Below are 17,036 nucleotides of genomic sequence, written 5' to 3'. Positions count from 1 at the left end.
AAAGCTCTTCATTCCCAGACTATGAGAATTTCTTCACCCTTTTGATTTACTCCTTAAACCTGTCAAGAGTCCTGCAATGGCTCCAACAACCCAGTGAGAAAGGTAAGGCTGCCCCTTTATTAACAGGCCTGTGTCAGCACCTCCATTTTCAGCCTGTAAAAGACTGGCACTCAGGGAATAATAATTCAAAGAGAGATATGGGAAAAGAACTATGAAATGTGAGTAACAGGACCTTGGATGTGAGGGAAAAGTCTAGTATAACAATACAGGTGAGGCTCGAGTGAGAATGACGTACCCTCTCCTTGGTTAAATCCCCTAAGTCAGACTTTCTCTGACCAGAGCAGACAGCAAAGAGGAAGATCTGTTGTACGTATAGAAGGCTGAAAGCCTTTTTTTGATTGGGACTCTCTTCTCCCTGCCTCCCACTCCCAGTGAAGGAAGGGAAGACTCTCTCAGATATCTGTCTGCTGGAATAAACCAAGGAAGATCATTCTTAAGGATTCAAAAGCAACAAATGCCTCATATTTTATATCTTTATTACACTGTTTCATCTATTTATGAAGTATCTTGATGAAGGAAAACAAAAGCCAGCCTCATTGTCCTAAATGCAATTGATTCCCTATCAACAAGAAGGAAATGCAACAAAGTTTGTGGTCTCTCTAAAACTGAAGACACTTTCTTAAGAAACTGGAAGTATAATATAATTTAACAATGTGTCTGAAAAACTTGCACTGCTTTGGCTTGGTCTCATAGTCTGGAACTTAAGCAGCCTCTCAATTGTCCTTCACCTTTTCATATAAATGCTGTAGGCAAAGCTTGTAGAAGCACCAATGCAGTTGCAATGAAGAGTACCAAGAATGCAGGTGTTTTTTCATTACCACGTAAACCTAAAGCTGCTTTCCAAGTGCGTAGCCTGAATGTACAAATGATTTGCTCCTGAATTATGAAATCCAACTCTACTCTGATATACTTTCCCTGTTTTGATTTGAAGTCAGTCAGGTTACCAATCTGGATTTAGTAAATATTGTGGTTAAATAAATCAAATTTATAAACTTCTAACATTCACTTAGTCACAATCCTTTCTCTTTGTTTGAAAAGAGTAGAGGGTGGTCTTGGAAGAAAGTCTATCACTCAGCTAAACTTCAGGAAGTTATCCTTCTCTCCTCTTGTTCACCGATATAATCAAAACCATCTTTCCCCTGTTTTGACTTTTAATAAAACAAAAAACAAGTGTCATTATTAATAATGACTATTGATCCCAATTTATCTGAAGAAGGAACCATTTTCTAGAGGTTAAAGCCAGAAAGTCGAAGGCTTTCATTCCCAGCTCTGACACTAACCCACTGGCCATACACAGCACACCTCCTTGCCCATTACCTATTCTAGGGCTGCTAAAGGTTTATTTGACTTGAAATATTTAGGTTAAGGTCTTCAAGAATCTGTGTGAAACGTGTAGGAGTTACTCTGCTGGTAAATATTATTTCTGTAGTTACTTCATCATCAGGAATAACAAATTGTAAATTTTTGTGCTCCTGTCTTCTAACTGGAAGGTTCAAAAGGGATATTCTGAATCAGGAGACAGGCTGATGGTGGTGGTTTATAGATAAAAGTTAATTGGAGCAGACCTCATTTTAAAATGCTACAGTACAGCAGTAGTAAACAAAGTAACATCTAATTGCTGCACTTCTTTGGGACATTGAGAGGAAAAAAGACAACTCATCAAAAGCCATGCTTGAGCAATAACTGCTCTTTGATTTGTCACTTGGCCAATTCATATGTGGAAAGAGCCAAAGGGAGAAGGAGCTTACGGAGAGCAAATGTTCACATGGTGTTTTCCTTGATATTTATTCCATTAATATTTTGTTTCTGTGGATATTTGAAAGTCAGGCTAAAACATCAACATAGAAGTAACAAATGGGATAGTTTGATTCATTTTGTGGGTTCAGGTGGGCTGAGGTCTGATTTCCCAAGAGTTCTGGTGTGACAATAGGCCAAAGCTTTATCTTTATGCCCAGGTAAAAGCTAACCTGGGCCCAAGATCCCAAAACTGTTTGCACCAGGTTTATTTTCAAGAGAGAGGGGAAGGACTTTTACAGGGATGACCAGAGAACCATTATCAAACACGGAAGAGTTATGGTGCACCTCTGCAGAGACCCTGCCATCCAGTGACTGATATACCACAGGGTAGCATGGAACTGAAAATATCAAATGACAAATGCACCAATCCAATGCCATTCACACAAACATCCTTGTTTTCCTTTGCAAAGTCTGATCTGATAAAGAAAAACATTTCCTGAAAGTGCCATTTTATGATATTAAACAGGCCTCAAATGACTTGCCAAAGTACAGAGGGACACTGACATTTGAACTGCAGGAGTTTTGTTTTCCGTCTTGTTTTTCCCCCCTGTGACTATTGCATTTGAATAACTGGAATTTTTAAAATCCCTTTTCCTCCTTTCACCATGATGTAATGCAACTGTTGCACAAGACTAACAATGTAGAGCTACTGCTGCTGGAGCCAAGTTTGGCACCAAGAGAGATTAGGGTTGGCACCAAACACTGTGATCTTTAAAATAAATTTGGCAGACACACTGAAAGGGTTTGCCATTGCTGCCATAAACAGCACACAGAGCAGTAAATGGAAAAGTGCTGAAAGAGGCCATGGTTTTGTTACTGGAACAAAGACGCCGATTAGGTAGCCACTTAATCTAGCACCTACTTATATATGAAAACGAAAGAGTTTTACAACAGCATGTCGAAGTTAAGGGCAGTAGCAGAGACCAAAATGTAACATAACAGTGCCTTTCATATGTCCATCATACCAAACTGAGCCTGCAAAAACCACCAGCTACCCACCCATCAGCCAGGAAAATCTTTGTGCTCAACTGCAAGTTCCACTAGATTATTCAAAGAAAAATTCTTGATCCATACAAGAACACATCTGTCTCAACAAATTTCTCTTTCCAATACTTTTCAGTTATGCTTTCCTGCGAGGGAATTTGCTCCTACCCAATGATGTTGGAGGCAGCGCTCTGGATAGAGATGTGTATGCTTGTTTTTATTTTTTAAATGCAGACAGAATGGAGAAGAGAAATGCAAGTTTTCTTCACTGTATCCCTCTCTCCTGCCTTGAACTGAAAGAGCATGGGCTGATTTTCTCTGCTCTATATAGGGGTCTGATAATTTGAGATGCAGACATCTGCCTGCAACTGGACAGATGCCACCAGCTTATTTCACACAGACAACTAGACAGCCATGTAATAGCAGCATTTTTCAATTGCTACTAATTTTTTTAAAAAGAAACATTGATTACCTCAAGCAGAAAACTCCATGCTCCATCCCAAGTTTCCCCAAATTTTAAAACTCTATAAGCACTAACTCTCAAACAAGGAACCACCTTCACCAGGCAGATAAAAGTCAGAAGCACGTATGGTGCCATAACAGCTTTTTGCCAATCTGTAAATGCTAACACATTTAAGACCATTCACAGCAGACTTCAAGTGATTTGTCTGATCCTCAGTAGTAACCACGCACGTACCAATAAACAATCCTAGTGGTGTATCCAACACGGTGTTCATGTGTGGAGGTATATAAAAGCTACAGCCTCCTGTTGCAACTTAATTAGGCATAGATGAAAAGCAAGAATTGGTTTAAAGGTTAAAACTTGACCTTTTTTCCTCCTACCCCCAAAAATCAAAAAAGCTGAGAAAAATAGGATTTGATTATTACAACATTACTTTTTCTCTGATGACTTCAAATTCTTCAAACAAAACTGTCAAATCTGAAAACTGAGGACAACTTTAAATGACCACAAACCACAGTATCTTTTGCTGGAAGATTCTTACAGCTTCAATGACAAAACTAGCATCTTAAAGCCCACTTTGTTTCACTAATGAGCAATTTCCTCCTATCATGTTATATACCACTTACCCTTGGGATCACCAGTCCCACTCTCAAGAAGCCACTCTGCAATACAGCTCATCACCTCTGAGGCCGCCTGTCAACAGCGACCGCTCAAGCACAATGCCAAATTAGGGGACTGCTGCAAACACAAGAGTGCTGGGATTCAAAGCAGCAACAGAGATGACTGCTTCATTTACAGGACTACAAGGCAGCCCAAGAAAATTTCTTGCAGGTAAAGAAAATGGCAACTACCCAGAATTCATTTAAATAATCTAATAAAAGAGTTGTATCATCTGTACAGATTAGGAAATCCAGCTGCAAGTAAAAGCCAACTTTAGCTTCTTGGATATTTGAGATCAAACTTACATGTGCCATTAAGAAGGTGAGTGCCTTAGACTTAAAACTCAGATTTGATCCGCAATATCCCTAGCTTAAAGGCAAATTTCTCTTGCATGCATGGGACTTCAAAGGCTCTCGCTCTTTCAGAGCCCAGAAGAGTAGCCCGACAGCCTGGTTCAACAGTTGATGCATTTCCTGACATTGGATTAAACTGTGCTGAAGGCGATGAGCTGAAGTTATCTCTGACACTTTTATGGAATAAATTCTACAACAGACAAAAGAATCAAAATAATTTCCTCCCTCCAGCTATTACAGGATGGCACTGATATGATGAATTCACTCATAAGCAGCATCAAAAGATGCTCTTGCTGTTTGCAGCAATGAGCTACCAAAACCCCCACCAAACCCAAAAATAAAAAAACACCCCAAAAAACTGTGCAAAGTATCTGAATGCAGTGCTTAGCTGTCAAAAGGAAATACAGCAGCTTACCTCTTCTCTTCCTGGTCCTGGTAACCCTAGTGAAAAAGAAGAAACAAAAGAAAAAAAAAAAGAAAAAGGAGAGTGTACCTAATTTCAGTTTTTTGTTTTTTTTTTATTACTGCATATGCAGAAGTAAAGCAAAAATTGGAGTAAAGGGGTTTGAACTCAGGCAAATTACAGTATTACAGTATTAGTGGTTCAGGGAAATTCATGTATAGAGCTGACTTAAAATACTAATACCAATAAATTTGCAATTGGGGAAAAAATACTTTTTTCTCAAGGTGAATTGTCAGAAATGGCAAACTTGATGCCATAGTCCAGTGGCTAGGGCTCTCATTAGGGAGACTTGGATTCAGTTTTGTCAGCCACAGGTTTCCTGTTGCTGGAGTATTTTACAAAGCCAACTCATATTTAATCTGCTTGCCTCTATTTCCCCTTCTCTGTGAAGTAGGGCTTACTGCATTTTTCCACATCTGAGCACACTGAGCTCAAAACCATGAAGATAATGTGCTGCACTCAGGTAAGTCAGTACAAGGGCTTGAGAGAGAAAACTACACAAATGCCAAAGACAGAAAAGCAACCCTACACCTACTAAAAATGCCATGAAACTGGCATACTTCTGATTTTTCCTTACTACTTCGCAACCTTTCTCTGCTCTTCTGCCAATACAGACAGCAGACACTGCCCGCAGTTGTCAATACAGAACAGAAGCATGAGTCTCACATTCCTATTTTCTCCTAGACCACAACTCTCCTCCTTCCTACACCCAACTTTCGCATGGCTAAGTTCTCCCTTTAATTGACATTTGGCTGTGTAACTCTTCTATCCCAGTCGTTCGACTCCAGTTGGTCTGTTTCTACCCTCGAGCAATAGGTGCTAGGTATGCCGTGAATCTTCTGTTAGCACATGTCCTGCCATGGTTCACATTAAGCATAACCAATCTGCTAACCCCTGGACAGCTGCTGGTTTTACAGGCTGTCATCACAAAGGCTGCCTGTGTGCCTGCTTGTGGGATTTTGATTCTGAACGAGCCCAGCAACCGAATTCATTCAGTTCAGCTGCAAATTTAGGCATGGAATTGAAATGCCGCAATTAAGACAACCAGCCTTGCTTAGTTTAGCTTCTCTTTGCAAACTAGCATTGGGGCTCAGCTAACATTTTAAAATCCTACATCTTTCACTTCTAATGTAGTTCCTGAAGGTTAATCGGGTGCATTTTCAGCAACAGATATTGTAGATGGGTGCAACAAAGATCCAAAACTATAAACTTTCACAAAGAATACAGCCTGTACCAGAACTTCTCCCTCTACAACTGCTCTAGGAATTACTTCCCCTAGCGTGCATGTGCCAGTAGAGTGGGAGCTGAGAGACAAAAAAATCAGTGAGAAAACAACACAAAACCAGAAGCATGTGACACAAAATTAAAAAAGCTTGTGGGACATGGGCCTGAGAAAAACCTTTAAAAATGTTATGGATTACTACTGAAAAACACAATCTCTGTTCCTTTCTATGCACTGGATTAAAAAAAAAAAAACAACAACCACACACAAAAACTTTCAGTACAATTTATAAACAAACAAAGTTTTTGCTAGAATTAGACTCCATCCATCTCCCTCTATCATAAGACTGCCCATAAGAACTCGAGTTGCTGACTTGTTGGAGAAAAGGTTAATAATTTTTTCTTTGTCCTGTCACATACCACTTTGCCAGTAAATACACTGGACAAATACTTTGAAAAGCATGTACACACACCTTAAGCAAAAATCCAAATTTTGAAAGCAGTAGCCCGACACTAACAGCTCTAGGAGTTAAGATTTTTCTCAAAGCTAAGCATACATTTCTCCATACAAGCAGCTGAATCATGGATATTAAAAAAACTAATTTATTAAGCACAATACAGCATCTCTCTAACTCAGCTCTATAAAATATGCCCAGTGCTGTACGAGGCATTAAAAAACATTTACATTTGGAACTTGCTGGCACCCACTGGCATAGCAGAAGAATTTAGAGAACTAATCTAGCAGCTGTCTTGAAGCACAGTGGATTTATACTCTGGGTTTAGTCATTAACTGTAGTTATCTGACATACCAGAACACAAAATGAGTTGTGGTGGCCTCTGGACTAATGTAATGTATGGCAACATCTGAAATACACTCTTTGGACTCCAGGTTGCTGAAGTTAGTTGCATTCATTCTTAGTGGAAACATTCAATTTTGGTTAATACAAAAGCATAGTCAAAGAAAAAAGCCAAATAAAGGCTACACACAAGTCAGTTTGTCAAATACCTAGATACAAAATGGTTCTGTTGGTCTTTTGCATTGCTATGGCACTGAATTTGCAGGCAACACCCAGCAACTGAAAACTGGCATGATTTAATAGTCTAACTCTTTCCCCCCCCGCCCCGATTGTGTATGTTTATGTTTATTTGTTAGAGGGAAGAGGAGATAACATCAGAGAAGCAGTGGTATAAACATTATCCGTAGCTGTATAGAAATTTCAAGTATGTCTTTGAGAGTGCAATGCATGGGTATTACTGCTAATTGGTTTTAGAATTGAAAATCAAAGCTCAGTGAATTCAAGGAAAAAACAGTTAGATGAATATTCCATAAATCTATTAATAACTGAGTGAATAAATGAAATTCTAGAAAGGTTGGCAAAATTACCCACAGCTACACCAAAACTTTGGGTTCATGCCAAGAAAAGCTCTATGGTTTTCAACAGGAGTACTCAGGTGGGGAGAACTTTAGGTTTAGTTCTCACTTCAAAATGGGGTTTTCCTGTGGCCTATAAAAATACTGCACCTCCTACCATCTCTAGTCTTTCTTACATTACAGCGGCCTGACAAGTGCTTGCACTCCAGGGCTGGAAGATGGTAGAGATGTTACAGCCTTGGAAGGCACTTTGCAAACTTTTGTGGATGCTTCCTGTGAGGATGGAAACTAAAGATGTCAAAACCAGAAATCACTCCTTCCTTGTGTTCTGCCAATAGTATAAGTCAAGCTGCTAAGCAGCTTCTCGCTATCATTCTGTTTAAATATTTTTTAAAGACTGCTATCAAGGACAACACTGAGGTAATATGAAAGCTGAGCCTGGCTTCTCCTCTCCACCTCCAATCCCCCAGGCCCCTCTCTCTGCAGTTTATTTGGCAGAAAGGCGTTGCACAGCATCTCATCCAACATTGCTACGGGAGTGTTCCTGAACATGATTAATTTGCTAATGATACAAATCTCCAAACAGCATGTTAGTACTGTTGATGATTTATGAAATGCCAGAGATCATTCTCTCACCAGCGATAAGCTCTTTCAAGCTGGTGGTTTTGTATGAAACCTCTTGCAATTGCTAAGACCATTCTTGTCTCTGCATTGCTCCCAGACAGTGCAGAGACAGAGAGCTGCAGCTAGGATTTCTTTAATGAATTGCAGGTTATGTATACACACAAATAATATAGAAGGTCAGATTATGAATTCTTGCATACTTTCGTATGCAAAAAGACCAGAGTTTGCTTTGGAACAGAGACAAACCTCACTGGGCTCTGCTTGGCCTGCTCCCCTCCCAGGATGCAAGTGTGCACCAGCAATTGCAAAACTAGGGAACATGTTTCCTTTTCTCAACTGCTCACAATATTGCCCTTGGCACCCCAATGGCCCAAGATACATAAGGAGAGACTCCAAAAATAGCCTCAGAAACATCAGTAGTTTTTCACATTTCTTGGGCAGATATTCCCTATGCTATATGATGCACCTGAAACTCATAACATGACCCCCCTGCGTTACCCTAGACCCAGCATGCTCTTGACCAGAAAACAGTAGTGGTACCAACTGCTCTCAGTTATATTATGACTTTGATCAATGACATACAGGATATGTTTTTCTTCTTCAAGCTACATTTGCAGTCAGCTTGTGGTTTCCTTGTGTTTATTCAAATTTATACAGACTATCAGTTATTTTTACCTATGTGGAATAATCACAGATAGCTGAAAATATTTAAGATGTGAGATATTCACTATGACCAGCCAAGAATCCTATGGCTGCTTTTTTTCTGTTCTGACAAGTTAGCTCTTCCTTAACAAAAATATTTCACAATTGGAATAGCAAGGATTGATAGGGGCAGTTTTGGAACTTCTCCTGAATTTTATGGACTGGCATTAGCTACTAATTCCTACAAAACTAGGCTACTGCAAGATACCTTTGCTGAATGCCATTTGAGCTTGTTTTTCAGTTGCTACCTTCCCACAAGCGTGCTGTGTTTCTGAAGGGTGCAGTTAGCTCTCTCCCTACTGCATTTACTTGTCTCCAATATAAGTGTGCTGAGACACAGTTGGAGCTCTATTCGGTTTCATTGTCTATAAAATAAGCCATTAATTTTTAAGCATTGACAAGTATGCCATCTATCAACGTGTGCATGCCCAAGGTTAGCTGGGGGGGATTTTCCACTAGCAATGCCTCCAAAGCCAGACGTTTAACCACCTTGTATGCCACAAACATGGGGTCAACCTGGGCCTGCCCTGCATGCTTTCCTGGCACAGAAACAAGCCAATCTGGTCAGACTTCTAAGTGTAAGTGATTTTTATATTGTTATATTAGTGCAAGCCAATCTGGTCAGACTTCTAAGTGTAAACAAGTGATTTTTATATTGTTAAAAAAACCTTCTTGATCCTATCATTATTTCCTCTATCAATTCCTCATGCACATATACTTCACTGAATCCCATTCAGTAATGCCTTATTTCCTCTATCAATTCCTCATGCACATACACTTCACTGAAATATTTGGATGAATCCCATTCAGTAATGCTATCTATTTCTCTGCACTGTTACAAATGTGGCACCTTCTCTAAGGTTCTCCAGATGACAACATTGCACTGAGACCATCTCAAATCCCCTCCAAGTTACTATTCCAAGCCAGAGAGAAGTATAAAACCTGAATACAAAGAGAAGTAACAGGCAGAAGGACACAGGATTTGGGAACTCAGTAAGAAATCCAGCCCTTCCATTCATATCATAACTAAAAATGACAGTCCAGAATTGAACAGCATATATACTGTCTAATAACTGTCGTGGCTTTCTTTTTACTTTCACATAACTGAATAATGTGTATCCATTTAACACTAGGGCACTATCAGTTGTACAACAAGAATTGTACATCTGACAGAACAGCAGTTTTAAACCTGCAGTTTGTTTTGTCTATCAGTGTGATTCCGGCTGCATTTAACAGGCAGGAGAAAGAGAGAACGTTACATATAAAAGTTATAAATGCACTTCTGTACTCACACAAGCCTCAGAGATTTCGTTGTTTCAACTCTACAGTTCTGTCCACAAGCTGGTAAAGCCATTATTGCCACAGAAACCTCAAAGGAGCAATAAAAAACCCCAAAACCTAAAACCCAAACAACCTATCTTCAACTGCACGCACACAGTCTTAACTGAAAAATATGCACGCAGTCAAGCTACAAACAGCTCTTAATGCTAACAGCAATATATGATGCCACAGATCACCTGCCAGTTTTGAAAGCCTAATGCATGGCCTAACTACTAAACATGTCTTTTACATCCAAATAGGCTCCACCTCGGCACTCTGCTTCCAGCCTGAAATGAATTGTAACTTCAGTCACTGAAGTAAGGCTCTAGGACCAACACTGCCGCACTCCTGGAAGCAGAAATGTTTGAGCAAAGGTGAGGAGGTCAGACAAGGGCAAAGTCCAAAGTAATTTTAAGTGGTTCAACTAAGTAGGGAAGGCTAATGGGAAACCATTTTAATTTATTACAGTCATCCCTAGTGAATAAAAGGACAAAGTTTTTCTTCAGCAGCTTGATTACAAAGCAGTAAATCCCTCTGTGTATATAAAAGGCCTACGAACGGTATAGATCAAATGTCAAAAAATGGTTTGCACTATATCTTGGATGTGGGAGAAAATAATAGACTTGGGAACAGTTTTAGATATTCAATTGCTCTAATTTTTAAATATTTCCAACATAGATTCTCTATCTAGGAACAGACACATGTACATAATTCATCCATTCCCATCTACAAAGTAATGACTTTTTGCAGCAAATGTTTTTGGACCTTTCCTTTCCAAAAAAAACCAAAAAAACAAACAACCCCACAAAACACCAAACCCTAAGAAATATGCTCTTGAACATGCTCTTTTTTGTAAAGCAATTTCAGCAATGCTTACTAATGGCTTCATCAAGTCAAATTTTCAGAAACCTGGCCTTTTGATGAGGAGCATCAACCAGTCCTATGACTCTGGAAACTCTTGCGGTATAAATCCTGACAGCCTCCAGGGACTGCTTTCAAGAGATGTTACACAAAGTCTTCCACATGCTTGCAACAGGACAAAGGGCTTTTACAGAGTTCCAGGGACACTATCACAGTACCAATAGCTCAGCTATAGGGCAGCTTTTCCTAACTAAAGGACAAAACACTTCTGCTGCTGGCACCTCTACCAAGTAATGCATACCTGCTTCATCAGATGCTCATATCAACATTTCTCAACTTCACTCTTGAACTAATATTGTCAGTTGCATCCTCAACCAGGTTCTGGGAAGATCAGTGCCATCTTCAAGGAACTTTTCTATATAGCAGCAAAGTTGTATGCCACAGACAGTGTAATTTTTTAAGACATTGAATTTTTAACTTTAAATCCATTTGTCATCAATAAAGAACTTTATGGCAGTTTAGACAGGTTGATATCAACTCTTGGCCAAAGCAGGCTCTGCTGTTTGTGTTCTGTCTACCCACAACACTTCCTGTCATTTCTACTGGCTAAAATGTTCTTTTCTGTGGTTTTGCAAAGTGTCCCTCCCTGCTGCGGACTATACAACAACAGTTGGGTTTCATCCCATATATGGCTCTTTCGAGCTCATGGGGAGCAAGGCAAAGGAGCGAGAACAACAGGGGATGGGACCCAAAGCTAAATAAATCAATGTTTCTTTGATCCTTTGGGACCAGGATGCGGTAAAAACACATGGTTATTAGAACTGTGAATTTATTGGTAAAGGAGTTGGTTACTGGCACTGTATTTCAGCATGAACTTACATTATGGTACCAAGTACAAAGCATTCATTCTGTTTGTGGCTATGAGAATTAATCTCTTCCATGTGCAGAGAGGCTGTGTGATAATTTAACTGAGATTCCCATTGGTAGTCCGGGCAAGCACTCATCAGCTGCAAGACTTTCAACAATACACAAGCAACAGCTCCAAGAGCAAACGATGTGAACTACCATCCCTCTGAGCGCTACCAAGCGGGACTAGAGCAGTCTGCTCATTTCAGGGTTTTCATCCAAGTAGGTTGTCAAAAACCCGAAACTGAAAGGTGAGTTTATCCCAAAACACTTCAATGCTTAACTCTGGACAGGATTCAATAACTAATGGACTTTGAATGAAATTGTATGTTTCTAATATCTTGCATTTGACTCAATAATAAGAAAAGGTCTGATCCTGATTATTAAAAATGAAAAAGTAATTTGAAATGTTTATATGGATGGCAGCTTTATATGCAGGATAGAAATGCTCCAACTGCCTTTTCAATCCAGCTGGAACAAAGTTTTCATTTTTCTTTTTTCACAAAATTTCATTTATTATGAGTACTATGTCTTAGTAAGGCAGCTGTTGGCAGCAAGCTGTGAAATTAAAGTTGAGCTGGTTAGTATTAAGAGCCAAGATATAATATGCTTTTGTCAGGGAGAAGTTTTTCTTGTAACCTACATTCAGTAATTAAAATAGCTAGTCAGTCAATCCTACCAACCCCACTTGAAGGGAGAGTTAATGCTACTTTACAATACAATTGCCAAACTGTACAAATTGCAACCAAAAAAATGGGATTGCTATAGATCATTTCAGTGAAGTCTTTTAAGTAGCCAATGCACCAATGACTTCAGAAGCCCAGAAATTAAGGATTCCTGATCATCATCAGTGTCCTACTAACATGGTGTTAGATTTTGGGCAAATCATTTCTGACAAGCTCCCAAATGGGAATGAAATTAGTGTGTTGCCCTTACTCACTGAGGATGTTACCCACAGCTTGCACCTGGAGGAAATCATCCTGGGCTTCCTATGACTGGGGCAAGTGCTCTTATCATTCAATACACAACCATGATTTTCCTCCAGCTTCTCTGGCTGTCTTAAAAGAAAGCAGCTGTAAACTTCACATCTTGCACTGAACCTCCTCTGGAATGTGCTTAAGATGCACATTTCAAAAATACCTACCCAAAAGAGCCCTTGGGAACCAGATGACAGGACTTGGCACATGCTGTTTTAAGTCCAAGCCAGGTGAGAGTTGAATTTTATATATTAAATGCATAAATATAAGCAGGAACATGAAAAAAATACCTAAATTAAAGCATCAAGTTGATTAATCCTCAACAACTAAGTTGAATACACCTTGTAAATTGACTTCTTTCCCAAATTGTTGCCTGGAAGTTCAGTTGTCAAAGGTAATAGCAAAACTGTACTGTCATCTATCTTGGGATTTGATTAGCTTCAAATGATTGCCAAAATTCAAAGACCTTACTACTGACCAAAGATGCAATCCTGTTCTCCCCCAAGTCCAGCCACAAGCTCCTGCAGCCACACAAGTCTTTTTAAAGCCTGATCAACAAATTGATTTTTTTAATTCTGATTTTCTTCTCAGCTAGATCAGCAAGTTGATCCAGTTTGTAGCATGTCCGATAGCACCAACAGAGAGGAGACAACAGGAACATACAGCCAGGCTGAGAAGGCCACTTCTTCTGATGTCAACACAGCTCTCACTGAGCTTAATCCAGTCTTGAAACCATACCTGCAATCTATCAACACGACTGCTGTAAGGAGGGTCCCACTGCTCGCAGGGTGACAGTAGTTCTAATGCCAACTAAGACAGTCAGCCCAAATTACTCCACTGCTTAGGTGACAGCTACCTGTACTTCCCTGTAAACACAGGATTACAATTAAATACTCCAACACAGTTGAAACTGGCACCACTTTCACTATTTTAATGTTAACTGACAAACAGATTAATTTAACGGGGCTTTGAGACCATGTCCACCCCACCTAATCCATAAACTACACTCACGAGCAGACTTTGAGTCATCAATTCTTACTTGACATCTACCTTAGGTATTTGCAGCACTGTCCTATTTGTAGGGTATCAAACTACTTTGGGGGTTTACTTCATGTCATGCATATACCTTGGCAGCAGTTTTTAACTGCAGTCAAACTGTTTTTAACTGCAGTTAAAAACAGAGCCAAAAAGTTCTACTAGATAACTAGAAAATTAAAAAGCATTTAGGAATTGGTGGGAGATTGCTCACTGGTGTTTAGTTATCAATGAACATAGAGGCTGGATACAGGGTACTTGTAAGCATTTTTAAGGAGAAGGCAGACTGGCAGGTGCTTTCCTCCATGCAATTCTTTTCCTGAAGAGCTTTTTAAGGGATAAGCATAGGGTTTTACTCTTCTGAGATTACATGCATTGTTAAAGACAACTGCATTATATCTCTTTTGTATCAAAAAAAGAAAGTAAATCTGACTTGTCAGTATCTAGAGAGTTAAAATCCTCAGATCAAGAATGCACTTAGTATGTCCCCGAAAGATGAGAGCTGGTGGCCACTGCTCCACAAGTATTGCTTCAAAATACAAACTCTCAGACTCACAGCAGTACAAAATACAGGCTGGCAAGAAATTAAAATAAGAATAAAAACCATATGAATCATGCCTAGAACTAATTAAACATGAAAATTGACTTTACAGTCACTTACCTTCACCATCGTAAATTAACATTCAGCAGAACAAATTTGAGCAGTGTATTTTGGAAATTTACAATCTGGGATAAATATTTCTTCTAAACTTGTGTCAGGATAACACAACTTCCTTTCCAAGGACTGATTATTTCAGGCCTTCCTAACTGAAGTGAAAAATGCTTAAGACTGAACACAAGCCTTGGTTGACAGCACTTAAATGAGCCTGGAAATCTTCAAATTTACAGTGTTGGGAACTGCTGTGTAACTTCTAGGCTAAAACTTCAGGGCAGTGCATACCTTTTTGCAAGTTAAAGTAGTCAGATTTTGGCAACTAAGCCCTGGCTTCCCTTTTGCATATGTAATACTCCAACTTCTAAGCACTTTGCTGTCAGGGGACCATCTGAAAAATGTCTCCACAAGTCACATCCCAGCTATTTCTTCTTTACTAACATTTGATTTGTGGATTACAATCCAAACTGCACTTCCAAAGGTCACAAGGGTGTATCAACCATTTGAGGCACTATGAAAAAAAAACCATGACAACTCAGAGCTTAATTTCCAGTGAGACTGAAAAAAGCCCAATATGCACTAACCTTTAAGAGTATATGCCAAAAATAATTACAGAATTTTATGTTCCAGAGACCACAAGATTGCAGGTTCCATAGTACTTCTTCTGGTAACGGTATCTGCATCAACACAGAGAACATCCATTTGAGGAAGGACAGAGAGCATCGTGTTGGCACAACAAACCCCTTTCATTAAGGAGACATCTGGGCCATTAATAGTATGTCTGACTGGTGGAGGCAGCACCTCGCTAGATTGGGTTTCAGACCAAGTTCTGCATGAGGTGCTGAGGAAAAGAGAATTGGCTGCAAGCAGTACAACACAGGCCTGGTGGGTTTTGTTTACTGTATAGTTAAAGGACCACTGAATGATTAATGAAAGACTGACAGTTTCTTTGTAGAGTGGCAGACAATATTTTCAGGCAAGATTTTGGCATGTCAGGCTCAGCACAAAAATGCTTACATAGAGCTCTCTCCTGAGCTGACTAACGTTAAAATGACTTTTCTAACTTGCTTCCCAGGACAAAAGCATAAATGTAAGGCTCTCCTGAGAAGGAGAAAGAAACCCAACAAAATGTTACTTTGCCATCATGGCATCTGGCACATGAATATGCGTGAAAACACTAGCACCATGTAGTCATCTTTACTTACCACCTTGTTAGCTGCTACAGGCAAATCTTTGTCACGAGCCCTCTCAAAAGTAAACCTACTTGCACTGAGAACAGCAGGATCCTTTAACCTCCTCAGCCAAACTCTCCTCTGCACAGCCCAGGCTCTTCCTAGGCACAGGGCCACCATCGTCACCAGGAATGGCAGGTGGCTCATAAGGAACTGAACACAGATCCTCCTTTGTAGCGTAAATCAGGTAGAAAAACGATGCCATACAAGCTTCAGGTTAATGGCTTGGAAAGCTCTGAAGCTCCACAACTGAGGGAAATTTAAGATGTTGCTTAAGCCCTGGAAACACGATTAAAATCAGAGGATGGTCACCATTTGATGGAAAGACCATCTCAGCTGTTTCTACACTCTTGATATGAATATTAATAGAACACACACAAAAAAACCCCAAACCTGTAAAAATACTTGGGCTCTGGAGAGACAGGGAGGAAGACTGGTACTCTACAGTAGACTTTCCCATCTTCAGATTGATTGCAAAATTACAAGCAAATTAAAACCAAAAAAGTCGCAAGAAAACAGATCTAGTAAATACAAGATCCTAAAAATGAAGACCCAACGCCCCTATTTCAGGTAGTCGTTAAGAGACAACACATTTCAACAGCCAGCATGTTACTATACAAGTACAATTAATTATTTTTGAAAAAATTCAGTCTTTAAACCTCAGTCAAGCACAAGTCTAATTTCCCATGCAGGATCACTTATGCCCACAAGATGCCCAAATAGCCTTTTCATGTCAGCTTGGAGACTTTTGAGAAGTTGGATCTAATTTTAGCTCTCAGCGCCCAGGGGCCGCTCCTTATTATCAGGCTTGTCTCTTACCTCAGGTGGGACGCAGGATAAGCAAAGCTGACCTTCTGTGTCACCCTTCCTCTTCCTTCCCTTGTTGTAAGATGCTCTAAAACCAGCAGCGGTTTCCACAGGACGGGATGTGCAATTGCTCCAGATCACAGTCCGATATGAATTAATAAAGTGCTGATTTTGTCATACTGTATGGGGTGTCCATGCCCAGCTGCTGGCAGGGGGGGGCTGCAGGGGCCTCTGTGAGGAGACGTGAGGGGCTGCCCCGTGCCGGTTCCAGCCGGTTCCGTGAGGGACCCACAGCAGGACCCCACTGACCCCACCGGAGAAGGTGGTGGCACCTCTTTGAAAATGTGTTTAAGAAAGGGCAAAATTCAGCACAGGGGAAAGGAAAAATGTGGGAGAAATAGCCTGCCAGGCCTGCACTAAGGGCTGAGAAAAAGGCGGGAAGGAGGGGCTCCAGGCACCAGAGCAAATTCCCCTGAAGAGACCAGGCTGGAGCCGGTTCTTCTGACAAAAACTGTGGCCCACAGAGCACCCACACCAGGACAGGGGA

General features: G+C 40.2%; 1 protein-coding gene across 8 annotated transcripts in view; it reads right to left on the bottom strand.

Moving 5' to 3' along the window:
* Positions 1-17,036, bottom strand: part of EYA2 (EYA transcriptional coactivator and phosphatase 2) — a 95,764-nt gene that overhangs the window by 65,849 nt on the left and 12,879 nt on the right. Inside the window, exon 1 of one of the 8 annotated variants that reach the window (XM_014943638.1) lies at positions 15,035-15,076. The exons of the other annotated variants lie outside the window; for them this stretch is intronic. The gene's annotated coding sequence lies outside the window, so the exon portion shown is untranslated. Of the gene's footprint in view, positions 1-15,034; positions 15,077-17,036 lie in introns of those variants that run through there. 8 annotated transcript variants of the gene reach the window in all.

This window comes from Calidris pugnax, unplaced genomic scaffold, assembly GCF_001431845.1.
Source record: "Calidris pugnax isolate Ruff unplaced genomic scaffold, ASM143184v1 scaffold118, whole genome shotgun sequence".
NCBI classification, from domain to species: domain Eukaryota; kingdom Metazoa; phylum Chordata; class Aves; order Charadriiformes; family Scolopacidae; genus Calidris; species Calidris pugnax.
The sequence above is the reverse complement of the archived record's forward strand: the minus strand, read 5'-3'. Positions and strand labels throughout refer to the sequence as shown.